Genomic DNA, 19,844 nt, shown 5'->3' on the forward strand with positions numbered 1-19,844 from the left:
TACCCAGATGTTGCACATGTGTCTTAATTTCAGGTACCAATTTGTTAGTTATATAAAATAAATTAGGACCCTGGAGAACGCCTCTTCCGAGCGGAGTCAAACTTAGAACACTGATGCATCTTACATAAGTGGAAAGTTGAAGACAGTGTTAGTCCTCGTAGGTTCATATTTGCCGATTTTTAAACATAATTTAAAAACTTGGAATTATTGTGTGATGACTGGAGAATACATCTTGTTGACGCCTTCAAAGTTCCAGTGGTGATGTATCGTCCTCACAGGCAGCTTCTGACATTGTTATTGTGCTGTGTAAGGTCAATGTGTTAAGGAATATAAAGGCACAATACTGCTCATAGGCAGCTTCTGACATTGTTATTGTGCTGTGTAAGGTCGATGTGTTAAGGAATATAAAGGCATAATACTGCTCATAGGCAGCTTCTGACATTGTTATTGTGCTGTGTAAGGTCGATGTGTTAAGGAATATAAAGGCACAATACTGCTCATAGGCAGCTTCTGACATTGCTTTTGTGCTGTGTAAGGTCGATATGTGATATGTTAAGGAATATAAAGGCACAATACTGTGAGTCGAACAATATACAAATAACCCGCACATATTAATTAATTAGCCAGACCGAAACGTCATAAAGTTTCTTCCACCTGTACGCGGGTTATTTATGTAGCGTCAATACATTAATTATATAAACAGAAGCTGGAATAATGGCTTCTATGTATTAACTTAGAAGTGCCTCTTTGGATCGGCATCAAACTCTAAATACCATTGTTTTACTTAGTGAAAAGTTCGGCTTAATTTTGGTCCATATTAGTGCCAATTTTCCTGAGAAATTGTAACACCAATTTCTGTATGATAACCCGCGAGTGTCTGCAACAGTCACTTTAAATGTTCTTAATGCTGGCGTGTCCGGTATATCTTCAGATGTTTAAGTTAACTTAATATCATTATTATATACCCCATACCCATGGTGTGGGTGGTTGTCACACCATACCCATGGTGTGGGTGGTAGTAACATTATACCCATGGTGTGAGTGGTAGTCACACCATACCCATGGTGTGGGTGGTAGTAACACCATACCTATGGTGTGGGTGATAGTAACACCATACTCATGGTGTGGGTGGTAGTCACACCATACCCATGGTGTGGGTGGTAGTAACAACATACCTATGGTGTGGGTGCTAGCAACACCATACCCATGGTGTGGGTGGTAGTAACATCATACCCATGGTATGGGTGGTAGTCACATCATACCCATGGTGTGGGTGGTAGTAACACCATACCCATGGTGTGGGTGGTAGTATCACCATACCCATGGTGTGGGTGGTAGTAACACCATACCCATGGTGTGGGTGGTAGCAACACCATACCCATGGTGTGGGTGGTAGTAACACCATACCCATGGTGTGGGTGGTAGCAACACCATACCCATGGTGTAGGTGGTAGTAACACCATACCCATGGTGTGGGTGGTAGCAACACCATACCCATGGTGTGGGTGGTAGCAACACCATACCCATGGTGTGGGTGGTAGCAACACCATACCCATGGTGTGGGTGGTAGCAACACCATACCTATGGTGTGGGTGGTAGCAACACCATACCCATGGTGTGGGTGGTAGCAACACCATACCCATGGTGTGGGTGGTAGCAACACCATACCCATGGTGTGGGTGGTAGCAACACCATACCCATGGTGTGGGTGGTAGTAACACCATACCCATGGTGTGGGTGGTAGTAACACCATACCCATGGTGTGGGTGGTAGCAACACCATACCCATGGTGTGGGTGGTAGCAACACCATACCCATGGTGTGGGTGGTAGTAACACCATACCCATGGTGTGGGTGGTAGCAACACCATACCCATGGTGTGGGTGGTAGCAACACCATACCTATGGTGTGGGTGGTAGCAACACCATACCCGTGGTGTGGGTGGTAGCAACACCATACCCATGGTGTGGGTGGTAGCAACACCATACCCATGGTGTGGGTGGTAGCAACACCATACCCATGGTGTGGGTGGTAGCAACACCATACCCATGGTGTGGGTGGTAGCAACACTATACCCTTGGTGTGGGTGGTAGCAACACCATACCCATGGTGTAAGTGGTAGCAACACCATACCCATGGTGTGGGTGGTAGCAACACTATATCCATGGTGTGGGTGGTAGCAACACCATACCCATGGTGTGGGTGGTAGCAACACCATACCCATGGTGTGGGTGGTAGCAACACCATACCCATGGTGTGGGTGGTAGCAACACCATACCCATGGTGTGGGTGGTAGCAACACCATACCCATGGTGTGGGTGGTAGCAACACCATACCCATGGTGTGGGTGGTAGCAACACCATACCCATGGTGTGGGTGGTAGCAACACCATACCCATGGTGTGGGTGGTAGCAACACCATACCTATGGTGTGGGTGGTAGCAACACCATACCCATGGTGTGGGTGGTAGCAACACCATACCCATGGTGTGGGTGGTAGCAACACCATACCCATGGTGTGGGTGGTAGCAACACCATACCCATGGTGTGGGTGGTAGTAACACCATACCCATGGTGTGGGTGGTAGTAACACCATACCCATGGTGTGGGTGGTAGCAACACCATACCCATGGTGTGGGTGGTAGCAACACCATACCCATGGTGTGGGTGGTAGTAACACCATACCCATGGTGTGGGTGGTAGCAACACCATACCCATGGTGTGGGTGGTAGCAACACCATACCTATGGTGTGGGTGGTAGCAACACCATACCCGTGGTGTGGGTGGTAGCAACACCATACCCATGGTGTGGGTGGTAGCAACACCATACCCATGGTGTGGGTGGTAGCAACACCATACCCATGGTGTGGGTGGTAGCAACACCATACCCATGGTGTGGGTGGTAGCAACACTATACCCATGGTGTGGGTGGTAGCAACACCATACCCATGGTGTAAGTGGTAGCAACACCATACCCATGGTGTGGGTGGTAGCAACACTATACCCATGGTGTGGGTGGTAGCAACACCATACCCATGGTGTGGGTGGTAGCAACACCATACCCATGGTGTGGGTGGTAGCAACACCATACCCATGGTGTGGGTGGTAGCAACACCATACCCATGGTGTGGGTGGTAGCAACACCATACCCATGGTGTGGGTGGTAGCAACACCATACCCATGGTGTGGGTGGTAGCAACACCATACCCATGGTGTGGGTGGTAGCAACACCATACCTATGGTGTGGGTGGTAGCAACACCATACCCATGGTGTGGGTGGTAGCAACACCATACCCATGGTGTGGGTGGTAGTAACACCATACCCATGGTGTGGGTGGTAGCAACACCATACCCATGGTGTGGGTGGTAGCAACACCATACCCATGGTGTGGGTGGTAGCAACACCATACCCATGGTGTGGGTGGTAGTAACACCATACCCATGGTGTGGGTGGTAGCAACACCATACCCATGGTGTGGGTGGTAGCAACACCATACCTATGGTGTGGGTGGTAGCAACACCATACCCATGGTGTGGGTGGTAGCAACACCATACCTATGGTGTGGGTGGTAGCAACACCATACCCATGGTGTGGGTGGTAGCAACACCATACCCATGGTGTGGGTGGTAGCAACACCATACCTATGGTGTGGGTGGTAGCAACACCATACCCATGGTGTGGGTGGTAGCAACACCATACCCATGGTGTGGGTGGTAGCAGCACCATACCCATGGTGTGGGTGGTAGCAACACCATACCCATGGTGTGGGTGGTAGCAACACCATACCCATGGTGTGGGTGGTAGTAACACCATACCCATGGTGTGGGTGGTAGCAACACCATACCCATGGTGTGGGTGGTAGCAACACCATACCCATGGTGTGGGTGGTAGCAACACCATACCCATGGTGTGGGTGGTAGCAACACCATACCCATGGTGTGGGTGGTAGCAACACCATACCCATGGTGTGGGTGGTAGCAACGCCATACCCATGGTGTGGGTGGTAGCAACACCATACCTATGGTGTGGGTGGTAGCAACACCATACCCATGGTGTGGGTGGTAGCAACACCATACCCATGGTGTGGGTGGTAGCAACACCATACCCATGGTGTGGGTGGTAGCAACACCATACCCATGGTGTGGGTGGTAGCAACACCATACCCATGGTGTGGGTGGTAGCAACACTATACCCATGGTGTGGGTGGTAGCAACACCATACCCGTGGTGTGGGTGGTAGCAACACCATACCCGTGGTGTGGGTGGTAGTCAAAAGATTACAGAGGTACATAATGGGTCCAGGAACTATGTCGTAAAGTTTTGATAGATAAACAAGTTTAAAATATATACATGTTTATATCTGGTTACAATAGCAATGAGTTATTTATGCAAACATGAATTAAGTCAAGAAAAAAATACAAAAATATTGCCTTGCATTTTAGGAAGGTTTGCGTGAAGGAAAGGTTCGATTTTTTTAATGGGATTTGTAGTTAGCAATTTGCTAAGTTTATTCGAGACATTAGAGTCTGGGGTAATACGGATAATTAGTAATAATTATCAAAGCAGTTACGGCTTGATGAAGCTCCTGGAGAGCGAAACGTAGCCAGAATAAAATGTCACATTAGCTGCAGTTGTGTCCCTTTTCTCAACATCATGGATGCTCTTCAGTAATGCTAAAGTAACTGGAACACCATCTTTGAAAAATGAAACTCAACATCACACTCTGTTAAGTCTGTTTCAACTTTCTGTGTTACACAGTTTCCTACAGCCGCGTAGGAGATGCTAACTTGTATCTTACATATTATAAAATTAAGTTATTCAGTATTTTAATCAAACTAATTAATATTACGCTTTTAGCACGTCTTTCATAGACGAACATCTATCTTGAGTTTCATGAAGATTATTATTATTATTATTATTATTATTATTATTATTATTATTAGTAGTAGTAGTAGTAGTAGTAATAGCAGCAGTAGTAGTACAAGTAATAGTAGTAGTAGTAGTAGTGGTGGTTGTAGTAGTAGTAGCAGCAGCAGTAGTACAAGCAGCAGTAGTAGTAGTAGTATAAGTAGTAGTAGTAGTAGCAGGTGGAAGTAGCGCTAAGCCAGGTTTGATCCAAGGAAAAGGAGGATAATTATACTCACTGCCTCACATACTTTCCTCACCTTCACATCTGGCTCTTCCTCATTCCTAAAAGATGTTATTCCTCCCTGGCCAATGCATGAAATCACCGCCTCCTTCTCTTCATCGAAATTTATCAGCTCCTCAAAATATTCCCTCCATTTTCCCAGTAATTAATGGTAATATTATAATTAATATTTGTTTTTCCCTGGAGTCTCATTAATGTACAGAGGAACATACAACCCAGTTATCACACCCAGGGTTCAGTTATAACACCCAGGGTTCAGTTATCACACCCAGGGTTCAGTTATCACACCCAGGGTTCAGTTATAACACCCAGGGTTCAGTTATAACACCCAGGGTTCAGTTATAACACCCAGGGTTCAGGTATAACACCCAGGGTTCAGTTATCACACCCAGGGTTCAGTTATAACACCCAGGGTTCAGTTATAACACCCAGGGTTCAGTTATCACACCCAGGGTTCAGTTATAACACCCAGGGTTCAGTTATAACACCCAGGGTTCAGTTATAACGCCCAGGGTTCAGTTATAACACCCAGGGTTCAGTTATAACACCCAGGGTTCAGTTATAACGCCCAGGGTTCAGTTATCACACCCAGGGTTCAGTTATAACACCCAGGACCCAGTTATCACACCCAGGGATCAGTTATCACACCCAGGGTTCAGTTATCACACCCAGGGTTCAGTTATCACACCCAGGGTTCAGTTATCACACCCAGGGTTCAGTTATTACACCCAGGGTTCAGTTATCACACCCAGGGTTCAGTTATCACACCCAGGGTTCAGTTATCACACCCAGGGTTCAGTTATAACACCCAGGGTTCAGTTATTACACCCAGGGTTCAGTTATCACACCCAGGGTTCAGTTATCACACCCAGGGTTCAGTTATCACACCCAGGGTTCAGTTATCACACCCAGGGTTCAGTTATCACACCCAGGGTTCAGTTATAACACCCAGGGTTCAGTTATCACACCCAGGGTTCAGTTATCACACCCAGGGTTCAGTTATCACACCCAGGGTTCAGTTATCACACCCAGGGTTCAGTTATCACACCCAGGGTTCAGTTATAACACCCAGGGTTCAGTTATCACACCTAGGGTTCAGTTATAACACCCAGGGTTCAGTTATAACACCCAGGGTTCAGTTATAACACCCAGGGTGGTTCAGTTATTACGCCCAGGGCTCATTTATCACACCCAGGGTTCAGTTATTACGCCCAGGGTTCAGTTATAACACCCAGGGTTCAGTTCTAACACCCAGGGCTCAGTTATAACACCCAGGGTTCAGTTATAACACCCAGGGTTCGGTTATAACACCCAGGGTTCAGTTATAACACCCAGGGTTCAGTTATCACACCCAGGGTTCAGTTATAACACCCAGGGCTCATTTATCACACCCAGGGTTCAGTTATAACACCCAGGGTTCAGTTATAACACCCAGGGTTCAGTTATAACACCCAGGGTTCAGTTATCACACCCAGGGTTCAGTTATAACACCCAGGGTTCAGTTATAACACCCAGGGCTCATTTATCACACCCAGGGTTCAGTTATAACACCCAGGGTTCAGTTATAACACCCAGGGTTCAGTTATAACACCCAGGGTTCAGTTATCACACCCAGGGTTCAGTTATAACACCCAGGGTTCAGTTATAACACCCAGGGTTCAGTTATAACACCCAGGGTTCAGTTATCACACCCAGGGTTCAGTTATAACACCCAGGGTTCAGTTATAACACCCAGGGTTCAGTTATAACACCCAGGGTTCAGTTATCACACCCAGGGTTCAGTTATAACACCCAGGGTTCAGTTATAACACCCAGGGTTCAGTTATAACACCCAGGGTTCAGTTATAACACCCAGGGTTCAGTTATAACACCCAGGGTTCAGTTATTACGCCCAGGGCTCATTTATCACACCCAGGGTTCAGTTATAACACCCAGGGTTCAGTTATAACACCCAGGGTTCAGTTATAACACCCAGGGTTCAGTTATCACACCCAGGGTTCAGTTATAACACCCAGGGTTCAGTTATAACACCCAGGGTTCAGTTATAACACCCAGGGTTCAGTTATCACACCCAGGGTTCAGTTATAACACCCAGGGTTCAGTTATAACACCCAGGGTTCAGTTATAACACCCAGGGTTCAGTTATCACACCCAGGGTTCAGTTATAACACCCAGGGTTCAGTTATAACACCCAGGGTTCAGTTATAACACCCAGGGTTCAGTTATAACACCCAGGGTTCAGTTATTACGCCCAGGGCTCATTTATCACACCCAACGCTCAATATGGCTAAACTATTGTTAGTTGACTGAACATCAACACTTACTGGGTCCACAGTATTTATACTTTTTAGCGTGAAACACAAATTTATAATAGATCTCTTATTGGGCTCAAATTATCTTATTTCTATTATGCTGAAGCCTCAGTTGGGATTAATCGCGAATATAAAAAAAAATGATTTTTCTCCCATGTTTATATTGAGATTAACTTACACAAATTTAAAGCACGAGCTACATTTATATAATCAATAAACATTAAACTACATGTGAATATTCACAGGAAAATACAATATATCATCTAAACTGTTCTTCGTTTGATTCTCATAACCATTCAAAAATGTTTTCCTTAATAATCAAGAGGCTTATGCTGATTACATTAATTGAGGTTAAAGAATGCTGAAGATTTAGACACATACCTGGAGTATACCTGGAGGGTGTTTGGGGTCAACGTCTCCGCTGCCCGGTCCATGACCAGGCATTTGGGTATCTTTACTTTGCATGTCCTCTGTACCAAGACCCCCAATGATATTGCTGTGTCTACTGAGTTTTATGTATGTCAGTGGTATACAATACCGACAAGATGAAGAATTAGACACATGTGCAACATGTGTACATACTTTATAAAAGAATGTTATACACGACTCTCATTGGTTCATGGAGCTCACTAGTAATGTGGAGCTCATTCGGAGAAGATTGTGTGTTTGAGACTCTGTGATGCTAATGTAAAAAAAAAAACCATGGTGAACGCACAGTTAAACTGTAATAGTATTAAGGTTACTTTACAGATACTAAGAAATTTTATAGAACCAGCTAAGCTATTTAATTTAAGAAGGAAATGGTTTATATTTACATTCTTAGGCATAAGACACAAAATATCATAAAAGTATCTAAACCACTTAGCTCTATTAGGAATGATTGTGTTAAGCAGTCTTGTTTCAAAAAAATCCATGTATAAGTCACTAAGAACAGGTGAAAGAGGATTTCCCATTGCCATACAAAACGTCTGAGTATAAAACTCATCGTTAAATACAAATTTTGCATCAACTATGCAAAGTTTAATAAGTTTAATGATAGTAGGAACTGGCAATGGTAAATCGTAAATAATAAGTTCTACAGATAAGAAGCTTAATAAATCAAATCTAACCATACTGAAATCATTTAAATAAAAACCATGTTGAAATCATTTAAGTCAACATGGTTAGTTTTGGTGTTACTTCCTTGTTTACAAAAGTTCCAGTTGATGATGTATGAGAGAATAGTTATACCAACGCTCTTGTATGGACGTGAGTCATGGGTGGTGAATGTAGCAACAAGGAGAAGGCTGGAGGCACTGGAGATGTCATGTCTGAGGCCAATGTGTGGTGTGAATATAATGCAGAGAATTTGTAGTTTGGAGATTAGGAGAAGGTGTGAGATTACCAAAACTATTATCCAGAGGGCTGAGGAGAGGTTATTGTGATGGTTTGGACATGTAGAGAGGATGGAACAAAATAGAATGACTTCGAGAGTGTATAAGTCTGTAGTGGAGGAAGGGCGGGGTAGGGTTCGGCCTAAGAAAGGATGGAGAAAGGGGGTAAAGGAGGTCTTGTGTGCGAAGGGCTTGGACTTCTATCAAGCGTGCGTGAGCGTGTTAGGAACAAATGGAGACACATGGCTTTTAGGACTTGAAGTGCTGTTGGAGTGTAAGCAAGGTAAGATTTATGAAGGGATTCAGGGAAACCGGCAGGCCGGACTTGAGTCCTGGAGATGGGAAGTACAGTGTCTGCACTCTGAAGGAGGGGTGTTAATGTTGCAGTTTTATAACTGTAGTATAAGGGCGCCTCTGGCAAGACATTGATTGAGTGAATGATTATTTTTTTTCTTTTTCAGGCCACCCTTCCTTGGTGGGAAGCGGCCGATGTGTTACAAAAACGATACTGGGTGTCAGTGGTTCGATCCTCGGTACGGGTGGAAACGTTGTCAATGTTTCCTTACATTTGCTGTCCCTGTACACCTAGCAGTAAGTAGGTACCTGGGTGTTAGTCGACTGTTGTGGATCTCTTCCTGGGAGGAGGTGGGGATGGGGGTTGGCATACCTTAGATAGGACTGGGCTTTGAAATGAGCTGAGGTAGGATAACAGCTCTTAACCTGTAGCTGTATAGCCCTTGTGGCTTAGCGCTTCTTTTTGATGATAATAATCTTAACCTGTAAAATTTATTAGTGTAAAATAAATAGGAGAGGTGCAGTAGGCCTAGTGGCCTTTTCTAAGTAGGTTCAACTCACACTTACATATTTGTCATACCTAGTTTTAATGCTTTTCCAGTCATCTACAACTCTACTGTGAAACATAATCTGTTTTGACACTTTAGACAGTGTTTAGCTTGTACACCAAGCTTTTTTTTTTTTTTGTCTTTAGAGAGTACAAGTGAAACACTGGAATTTGTAGGTAGGGTGAGGATCGCACGAGAGGTACTGGTGACCTGACAGTGCAAGTAGCAACTGTTAGGTGAGGTCGTGGAGTGTCCGGAGGTGGGCCAGGTATCTGGACAGCTAAAAGCTTCCCTGATTCTATGTGATTATCTCAGTGATGTAAAGTTCTTCATAGGCGTTTTCTCCTGTTCCTTTCTTTTGTAATAAGCCATCTAGCTCTGGAGCAGCCTTTATGATAGCTGGGGTTATTACGATGGTTCATGCAGGTGTTGATATTATTTCTGACACAGCATGTCTATACACAAATAACCCGCACATAAAAGAGAGAAGCTTACGACGACGTTTCGGTCCGACTTGGACCATTGACAAAGTCACACCCAATGGTCCAAGTCGGACCGAAACGTCGTCGTAAGCTTCTCTCTTTTATGTGCGGGTTATTTGTGTATCGTTCCAGTCACGGTATTGTGCCTTTTTGTTATTTACAGAATGTCTATTTTCCCTAATGCGTGTGTTCAAATTCCTCACTATCTCACTGATATAGACCTTACTGCAGTTGTTGCAAGGGATAGTGTATTCCATTGTTTTTTTCTTTTTCTAAGTAGGAATAGTTTTTATAGGCCTTGTTGAGGTCATTAATAGTAGTGAAAGTATAAGTAACTATGAAGGTAGAAGGTATAACGACACCGATAATATGGATGAAGGGACACAAGTGCACCTACACTTAGGACATGTTTATTGGATACGTTTTGGTCTTGGGACCTTGGTCACTCCAAATGATCATTTGGAGTGACCAAGGTCCTAGGACCAGATGTCCTAAGTGTATGTATTTGTTTCCTTTCATCATGATAGTAACTGTTTTTGTTGCGTGTTTTCTTGTTTTCTTGGATATTCTGGAAGTGCTGCCATGAACACTGGAACTACGAAAAATGATCAACGTGTTGCTATCTCTACTCCTCCTGTACGAAAGTGTTTGGAAAATGCGATTAAAAAAAAAAAGAAAAAAAGGTCTGTGTGATAAATAAAAAGGCACAACACCGTGACTGGAACAATACACAAATAACTCGCACATAATAGAATGAAATTTATGACGGCCGAAGCGACATCGTAAATTTAACCTTCCTATGTGTGGGTTATATGTGGATGTCTGTGATGTGATGACACTCATCGTCAAGAAAATTATGGCTGCAAATTCTGTATGATAAAAGACAAAAAGACTCTTAGTTGTAATGTGATGAGACCAGACGTGGATGAGGTCGCAATGGTCAATTTTCTGTAAACTTTGAGATGAAGAATGGCGGATGTTTTTCCTTTTCTAGAGTAAACTGGATGGATTAATTGACTGGGTTGAGGTCATCTTTGTAAATAATCATCTTGTGTTCTTTGAGAGGAATGATGAGAATATCGCCGAATGATCCCATCCAAAAATATCCTGGCAAATCAATGACTAAAATGGTCATTGAATTAAATCACAATTTATTTATTTTTATTTAGTCATTACGAGTACTTCGTCATTTATCATTAGCATCATATTCCCTCCCCCCCCCCATCTTTTATACCAGTCTTTTATTTGTACACTTCAGTCTTACCTACATCAATCATTCAAGAGAGAAGGTTCAAGGTTCTCAGTCTACCTTAATAGGAAAGATTCTTAAGTGTATTACTTCCATTGTTCTCTCTGTATGCTTTCCGACGAATTTATTCTGTAATACACGAACTATGCACAAAATTACAGAATAAACTCGGAATTTCTTTTATTTATACAGTACTTAATATACATCCAAGCAGTCTACTTAGCAGATACTTAGGCATTGCTGTCTTGGCATAACATTTCTGCTAAACCAGTATACCCATGTTCTTTATGCCTCCTCTATGGGTATTTTAACATAATTTGCCTGTAGGGGTCAGGGCTATTTTCTTCCTGAGAATTAGGACTCTGCACTTATCTACATTAAACTGCATCTGCAGTTTTTCCAACGACAGCATTAACTTGAAGAATGAGACACTTGTGCAGCATCTTTCTGGTGGAAAAGTTTCTGCAATAAAGATTGCCAAATGTTGCACAAGTGTCTCATTCTTCAACTTGACGGTTTTCTAAACCTTAGCGAGTTCGTTTTGTTTTATCCCCCGGAATTTATTAAGCAACATATTTTTGTATTGCGTTATATTCCCCACATCGAGGTTATTAATATAGATTATTATAAAAAAACAAGGGGCCCAAACTAATTATTTATGCACTGACCCATGAGTGAATTTTTCTTGCAATATAACGAGTTGCAGCAGCTTCCTGCTACAAGAATCTCCTTTATATTTTCAATGCTATTTATCCCACATACTGACTACAGGTATCGTTGCAGTCTCACATTTTGTTTGTCTATGCAATATCGAAATCCTTAATCTCTCCAGTGGTTTAATTTCATGTGCATCCAGATAAACCATCCTGAGGACAGAGATGAACCATCACTGTGATTGATAACTGAGTACTGGTACTGCAAAAAAAAAAAAAAGAAAAAAATCAGCATTAGCTTCTGTACTTCGGTTGCCTTCCTTGATTCATAACTTCCATCTTGGTTGCTGGTGCGCTTCTCTATCAGTCATGTAAGAATCTTTCGTTCGGAGGAAGACACAGGTGCAGCAGTTGGATATCTTTAGTGTTGAGATGTTTTTGGTGGGCTTATACAGTCAAATACAGAGGAAAATAATTATGGTGACAGTAGGAAGAGGATATGAGGTGGTCAGTCCCTCAGCCTGGTGAAGAGTTTAGCTCTGTAGTCTGGATCATTGTAAAGGTGAAGCACGAAAATGGACCTTTTATACTGCCAAAGTTGAGGTATGGAAAGTCTGTAAGACATGGCAGGTGGCGGGGCCCACTAGGAAGAGCACGTTGGTCTAGACTGTATAGTAGAACTCTTCTCCAGGCTGAGTTACTGACCTCCTTCTTCAAGGTTGATCCACTGATCACATCATCTTTACCCAGCTATTGCTGCTGTCTCCCTGTTTATTCAGTATTTGACTGAAGAAGCTTACCGTGTAGGCGAAACGTTTCAACTGTTGCACATAAGTATTACTGATTTACATGCTGGTGTTGAGGGCCATTTTTATATCTTTCATTCCGTCTGAAACATATGTAATCTTCAGTATCCTCAGGATATTTTTTAACCCTCTGTTATTTCGTTCACAACTCCTCTAAGTCAAAATTCCTGCAGGTCGAAGTTCTTCTTCTTCAGACAGCGGACATGTTCTCAGGATTCATTTATTTTCTCACGCAAGGCCGTTGGAAACATATCCACAACCCTTCACTACGAATCACTGTATCGCAGTGACGGAAATAAATGGTATAAAATACCGACACAATGGAAATATAAACACAAATGCAGTATAATGTGATCCTTTATTGACAACGTTTCACCCACACAGTGGGCTTTTTCAAGTCACACACGGACTTGAAAAAGCCCACTGTGTGGGTGAAACGTTGTCAATAAAGGATCACATTATACTGCATTTGTGTTTATATTTCCATCGCAGTGACACAACTGGTAACGCAAGTGACACAGTTCAACAGCCTCACGACGGCCCAGGAAGATCATCTCACAGAGGCAGAGATCAAGTCATCTCAGGCTCCTTAACAGAGACAATACCTCCCCAAAAAAAAAATCGATAATGACGCTAAATTTGAAAAAAAAGAAAAACATGTTTAGCGATGGGAACAAGTATTCAAATGAACCAAGATAAATTAATGTATAATTATTCAAGGCAGAGGTGAACCAGGGTGGTGGTGAACCAGGGTGGTGGTGAACCAGGGTGGTGGTGAACCAGGGTGGTGGTGAACCAGGGTGGTGGTGAACCAGGGTGGTGGTGAACCAGGGTGGTGGTGAACCAGGGTGGTGGTGAACCAGGGTGGTGGTGAACCAGGGTGGTGGTGAACCAGGGTGGTGGTGAACCAGGGTGGTGGTGAAAAAGGGTGGTGGTGAACCAGGGTGGTGGTGAACCAGGGTGGTAGTGAACCAAGGTGGTGGTGAACCAGGGTGGTGGTGAACCAGGGTGGTGGTGAACCAGGGTGGTGGTGAACCAAGGTGGTGGTGAACCAGGGTGGTGGTGAACCAGGGTGGTGGTGAACCAGGGTGGTGGTGAACCAGGGTGGTGGTGAACCAGGGTGGTGGTAAACCAGGGTGGTGGTGAACCAGGGTGGTGGTGAACCAGGGTGGTGGTGAATCAGGGTGGTGGTGAAAAAGGGTAGTGGTGAACCAGAGAGGTGGTGAGCCAGGGTGCTGGTGAACCAGGGTGCTGGTGAACCAGGGTGCTGGTGAATCAGGGTGCTGGTGAACCAGGGTGCTGGTGAACCAAGGTGGTGGTGAACCAGGGTGGTGGTGAGCCAGGGTGGTGGTGAAAAAGGGTGGTGGTGAACCAGGGTGGTAGTGAGCCAAGGTGGTGGTAAGCCAGGGTGGTGGTGAGCCAGGATGGTGGTGAGCCAGGGTGGTGGTGAGCCAAGGTGGTGGTAAGCCAGGGTGGTGGTGAGCCAGGGTGGTGGTGAGCCAGGGTGGTGGTGAGCCAGGGTGGTGGTGAGCCAGGGTGGTGGTGAGCCAGGGTGGTGGTGAGCCAGGGTGGTGGTGAGCAAGGGTGGTGATGAGCCAATGTGGTGGTGAACCAGGGTGATGGTGATCCAGGGTGGTGATGAGCCAGGATGGTGGTTAACCAGGGTGGTGGTGAACCAGGGTGGTGGTGAACAAGGGGGTGGTGAGCCAGGGTGGTGGTGAGCCATGGTGGTGGTGAGCCCGAGTGGTGGTGAACCAGTTTCGTGGTGAACCAGAGTGGTGGTGGCAGAGTGGTGGTGAACCAGGGTGGTGGTGAGCCAGGGTGGTCGTGAACCAGGGTGTTTCTGAACCAGGGTGGTGGTGAACAAGGGTGGTGGTGAGCCAATGTGGTGGTGAATCAGGGTGGTGGTGACCCACTGTAATGGTGAACCAGGGTGTTTGTGAACCAGGGTGGTTGTGAGCCATGGTGGTGGTGAACCAGAGTTGTGGTGAGCCAGTGTGGTGGTGAGCCAGGGTGCTGGTGAGCCAGGGTGCTGGTGAACACGGGCGTTATTGAACCAGGGTGGTGGTGAACCAGGGTGGTGGTGAACCAGGGTGGTGGTGAACCAGGGTGGTGGTGAATCAGGGTGGTGGTGAAAAAGGGTAGTGGTGAACCAGAGAGGTGGTGAGCCAGGGTGCTGGTGAACCAGGGTGCAGGTGAACCAGGGTGCTGGTGAATCAGGGTGCTGGTGAACCAGGGTGCTGGTGAACCAAGGTGGTGGTGAACCAGGGTGCTGGTGAACCAGGGTGGTGGTGAACCAGGGTGGTGGTGAACCAGGGTGGTGGTGAACCAGAGTGGTGGTGAACCAGGGTGGTGGTGAACCAGGGTGGTGGTGAACCAGGGTGGTGGTGAACCAGGGTGGTGGTGAACCAGGGTGGTGGTGAACCAGGGTGGTGGTGAACCAGGGTGGTGGTGAACCAGGGTGGTGGTGAACCAGGGTGGTGGTGAACCAGGGTGGTGGTGAACCAGGGTGGTGGTGAACCAGAGTGGTGGTGAACCAGGGTGGTGGTGAACCAGGGTGGTGGTGAACCAGGGTGGTGGTGAACCAGGGTGGTGGTGAACCAGGGTGGTGGTGAACCAGATTGGTGGTGAACCAGGGTGGTGGTGAACCAGGGTGGTGGTGAATCAGGGTGGTGGTGAAAAATTGTAGTGGTGAACCAGAGAGGTGGTGAGCCAGGGTGCTGGTGAACCAGGGTGCTGGTGAACCAGGGTGCTGGTGAATCAGGGTGCTGGTGAACCAGGGTGCTGGTGAACCAAGGTGGTGGTGAACCAGGGTGGTGGTGAGCCAGGGTGGTGGTGAAAAAGGGTGGTGGTGAGCCAGGATGGTGGTGAGCCAGGGTGGTGGAGAGCCAGGGTGGTAGTGAGCCAGGGTGGTGGTGAGCCAGGGTGGTGGTGAGCCAGGGTGGTGGTGAGCCAGGGTGGTGGTGAACCAGGGTGGTGGTGAAAAAGGGTGGCGGTGAACCAGAGTGGTGGTGAGCCAGGGTGGTGGTGAAAGAGGGTGCTGGTGAACCAGGGTGCTGGTGAACCAGGGTGCTGGTGAACCAGGGTGCTGGTGAACCAAGGTGGTGGTGAACCAGGGTGGTGTGAGCCAGGGTGGCGGTGAGCCAGGATGGTGGTGAACCAGGGTGGTGGTGAGCCAAGGTGGTGGTGAGCCAGGGTGGTGGTGAGCCAGGATGGTGGTGAACCAGGGTGGTGGTGAGCCAAGGTGGTGGTAAGCCAGGGTGGTGGTGAGCCAGGATGGTGGTGAGCCACGGTGGTGGAGAGCCATTGTGGTGGTGAGCCAGGGTGGTGGTGAGCCAGGGTGGTGGTGAGCCAGGGTGGTGGTGAGCCAGGGTGGTGGTGAGCCAAGGTGGTGGTGAGCCAGGGTGGTGGTGAGCCAAGGTGGTGGTGAGCCAGGGTAGTGGTGAGCCAGGGTGGTGGAGAGCCAGGGTGGTGGTGAGCCAGGGTGGTGGTGAGCCATGGTAGTGGTGAGCCAGGGTAGTGGTGAGCCAGGGTAGTGGTGAGCCAGGGTGGTGGTGAACCAGGGTGGTGGTGAACTAGGGTGGTGGTGAATCAGAGTGGTGGTGAGCAAGGGTGGTGATGAGCCAATGTGGTGGTGAACCAAGGTGATGGTGATCCAGGGTGGTGATGAGCCAGGATGGTGGTTAACCAGGGTGGTGGTGAACCAGGGTGGTGGTGAACCAGGGGGTGGTGAGCCAGGGTGGTGGTGAGCCATGGTGGTGGTGAGCCCGAGTGGTGGTGAACCAGTTTCGTGGTGAACCAGAGTGGTGGTGGCAGAGTGGTGGTGAGCCAGGGTGGTGGTGAGCCAGGGTGGTCGTGAACCAGGGTGTTTCTGAACCAGGGTGGTGGTGAACAAGGGTGGTGGTGAGCCAATGTGGTGGTGAATCAGGGTGGTGGTGACCCACTGTAATGGTGAACCAGGGTGTTTGTGAACCAGGGTGGTTGTGAGCCATGGTGGTGGTGAACCAGAGTTGTGGTGAGCCAGTGTGGTGGTGAGCCAGGGTGCTGGTGAGCCAGGGTGCTGGTGAACACGGGCGTTATTGAACCAGGGTGGTGGTGAACCAGGGTGGTGGTGAACACGGGTGTTATTGAACCAGGGAGGTGGTGAGCAAGGGTGGTATTGAGCCAGGGTGGTGAACCATGGTGGTGGTAAACCAGGGTAGTGGTGAACCAGGCTGATGATGAGCCAGGGTGGTAGCGAGCCAGGGTGGTGGAGAGCCAGGGTGGCGGTGAACCAGTGTTGTGGTGAGGCAGGGTGGTGGAGAGCCAGGGTAGTGGTGAACTAGGAAGGTGGTTAATTAACCAAGGTAGTGGTGAGCCAGAGTAGTGGTGAGCCACGGTGGTGGTGAACCAGGGTGGTGGTGAACCAGGGTGGTGGTGAACCAGGGTGGTGGTGAGCCAGGGTGCTGGTGAACCAGGGTGGTGGTGAGCCAGGGTGGTGGTGAACCAGAGTGGTGGTGAACCAGTTTGGTGGGGAACCAGAGTGGTGGTGGCAGAGTGGTGGTGAACCTGGGTGGTGGTGAGCTAGGGTGGTGGTGAACCAGGGTGTTTCTGAACCAGGGTGGTGGTGAACAAGGGTGGTTGTGAGCCAGGGTGATGGTGAACCAGGGTGGTGGTGAACCAGGGTGGTGGTGAACCAGGATGGTGGTGAACCAGGGTAGTGGTGAACCAGGGGGTGGTGAGCCAGGGTGGTGGTGAGCCATAGTGGTGGTGAACCAGTCTGGTGGTGAACCAGGGTGTTTCTGAACCAGGGTGGTGGTGAGCCATTGTGGTGGTGAGCCAGGGTGGTGGTGAACCAGGGTGGTGGTGAACCAGGGTGGTGTTGAACCAGGGTAGTGGTGAACCAGGGGGTGGTGAGCCAGGGTGGTGGTGAACCAGTTTAGTGGTGAACCAGAGTGGTGGTGGCAGAGTGGTGGTGAACCAGGGTGGTGGTGAGCTAGGGTGGTGGTGAACCAGGGTGTTTCTGAACCAGGGTGGTGGTGAACAAGGGTGGTTGTGAGCCAGGGTGATGGTGAACCAGGGTGGTGGTGAACCAGGGAGGTGGTGAACCAGGATGGTGGTGAACCAGGGTAGTGGTGAACCAGGGGGTGGTGAGCCAGGGTGGTGGTGAGCCAGGGTGGTGGTGAGCCAGAGTGGTGGTGAACCAGTTTGGTGGTGAACCAGGGTGTTTCTGAACCAGGGTGGTGGTGAGCCAGTGTGGTGGTGAGCCAGGGTGGTGGTGAACCAGGGTGGTGGTGAACCAGGGTAGTGGTGAACCAGGGGGTGGTGAGCCAGGGTGGTGGTGAGCCAGGGTGGTGGTGAGCCAGAGTGGTGGTGAACCAGTTTAGTGGTGAACCAGAGTGGTGGTGGCAGAGTGGTGGTGAACCAGGGTGGTGGTGAGCTAGGGTGTTGGTGAACCAGGGTGTTTCTGAACCAGGGTGGTGGTGAACAAGGCTGGTGGTGAGCCAATGTGGTGGTGAATCATTGTGGTGGTGACCCACTGTAATGGTGAACCAGGGTGTTTATGAACCAGGGTGGTTGTGAGCCATGGTGGTGGTGAACCAGAGTGGTGGTGAGACAGTGTGGTGGTGAGCCAGGGTGCTGGTGAGCCAGGGTTGTGATTAACCAAGGTGGTGGTGGTGATCTAGGGTGGTGGCGGTGTACCAAGGTGGTGATGGTGAGCCAGGGTACTGACGGACAATCACTGTGGAAGTATTTCTTCAGCCACAGAGTAGTCAGTAAGTGGAATAGTTTGGGAAGCGATGTAGTGGAGGCAGGATCCATACATAGCTTTAAGCAGAGGTATGATAAAGCTCACGGCTCAGGGAGAGTGACCTAGTAGCGATCAGTGAAGAGGCGGGGCCAGGAGCTCGGACTCGACCCCCGCAACCTCAACTAGGTGAGTACAACTAGGTGAGTACAGTGATGAAGCTGCTGGTCCCAGCAAGACCCACCCACCTCCTCTCTGTCACAAGCCACGCAGATAAACATGAAACGTAATCCAGGTTAGCAGAGAGAAGATAAACAAGGTTGACGCGATACACAACATGACTCTAAGGAAGTGAAGGAAAGACGCACCTTGCAAAACAAGTTTCCATTAGGACAACGTTTCGCTTTATATACAGAGCTTTGTCAAGTCATGACTAAAAAAAGTCACCACAGGGCGAAACGTACCAATAAAAGCTTCTGCAACGTGTTTTTTCTTCATTATATTCTTCAGATGCATCTATGTCGCTGTTGGAGCTGACATTCTGCACGAACACAACCTACAAGGAAGACAACCTACAAGGAAGACAACCAACACGGAAGACAACCTACAAGGAAGACAACCTACAAGGAAGACAACCTACAAGGAAGACAACCTACAAGGAAGACAACCTACAAGGAAGACAACCTACAAGGAAGACAACCAACACGGAGGACAACCTACAAGGAAGACAACCAACACGGAGGACAACCTACAAGGAAGACAACCAACACGGAAGACAACCTACAAGGAAGACAACCAACACGGAAGACAACCTACAAGGAAGACAACCAACACGGAAGACAACCTACAAGGAAGACAACCTACAAGGAAGACAACCTACAAGGAAGACAACCAACACGGAAGACAACCTACAAGGAAGACAACCTACAAGGAAGACAACCTACAAGGAAGACAACCAACACGGAAGACAACCTACAAGGAAAACAACCAACACGGAGGACAACCTACAAGGAAGACAACCAACACGGAAGACAACCTACAAGGAAGACAACCTACAAGGAAGACAACCTACAAGGAAGACAACCTACAAGGAAGACAACCTACAAGGAAGACAACCTACAAGGAAGACAACCTACAAGGAAGACAACCTACAAGGAAGACAACCTACACGGAAGACAACCTACAAGGAAGACAACCTACAAGGAAGACAACCTACAAGGAAGACAACCAACACGGAAGACAACCTACAAGG

Source organism: Cherax quadricarinatus, chromosome 57 (genome assembly GCF_038502225.1).
Source record: "Cherax quadricarinatus isolate ZL_2023a chromosome 57, ASM3850222v1, whole genome shotgun sequence".
NCBI classification, from domain to species: Eukaryota; Metazoa; Arthropoda; class Malacostraca; order Decapoda; family Parastacidae; genus Cherax; species Cherax quadricarinatus.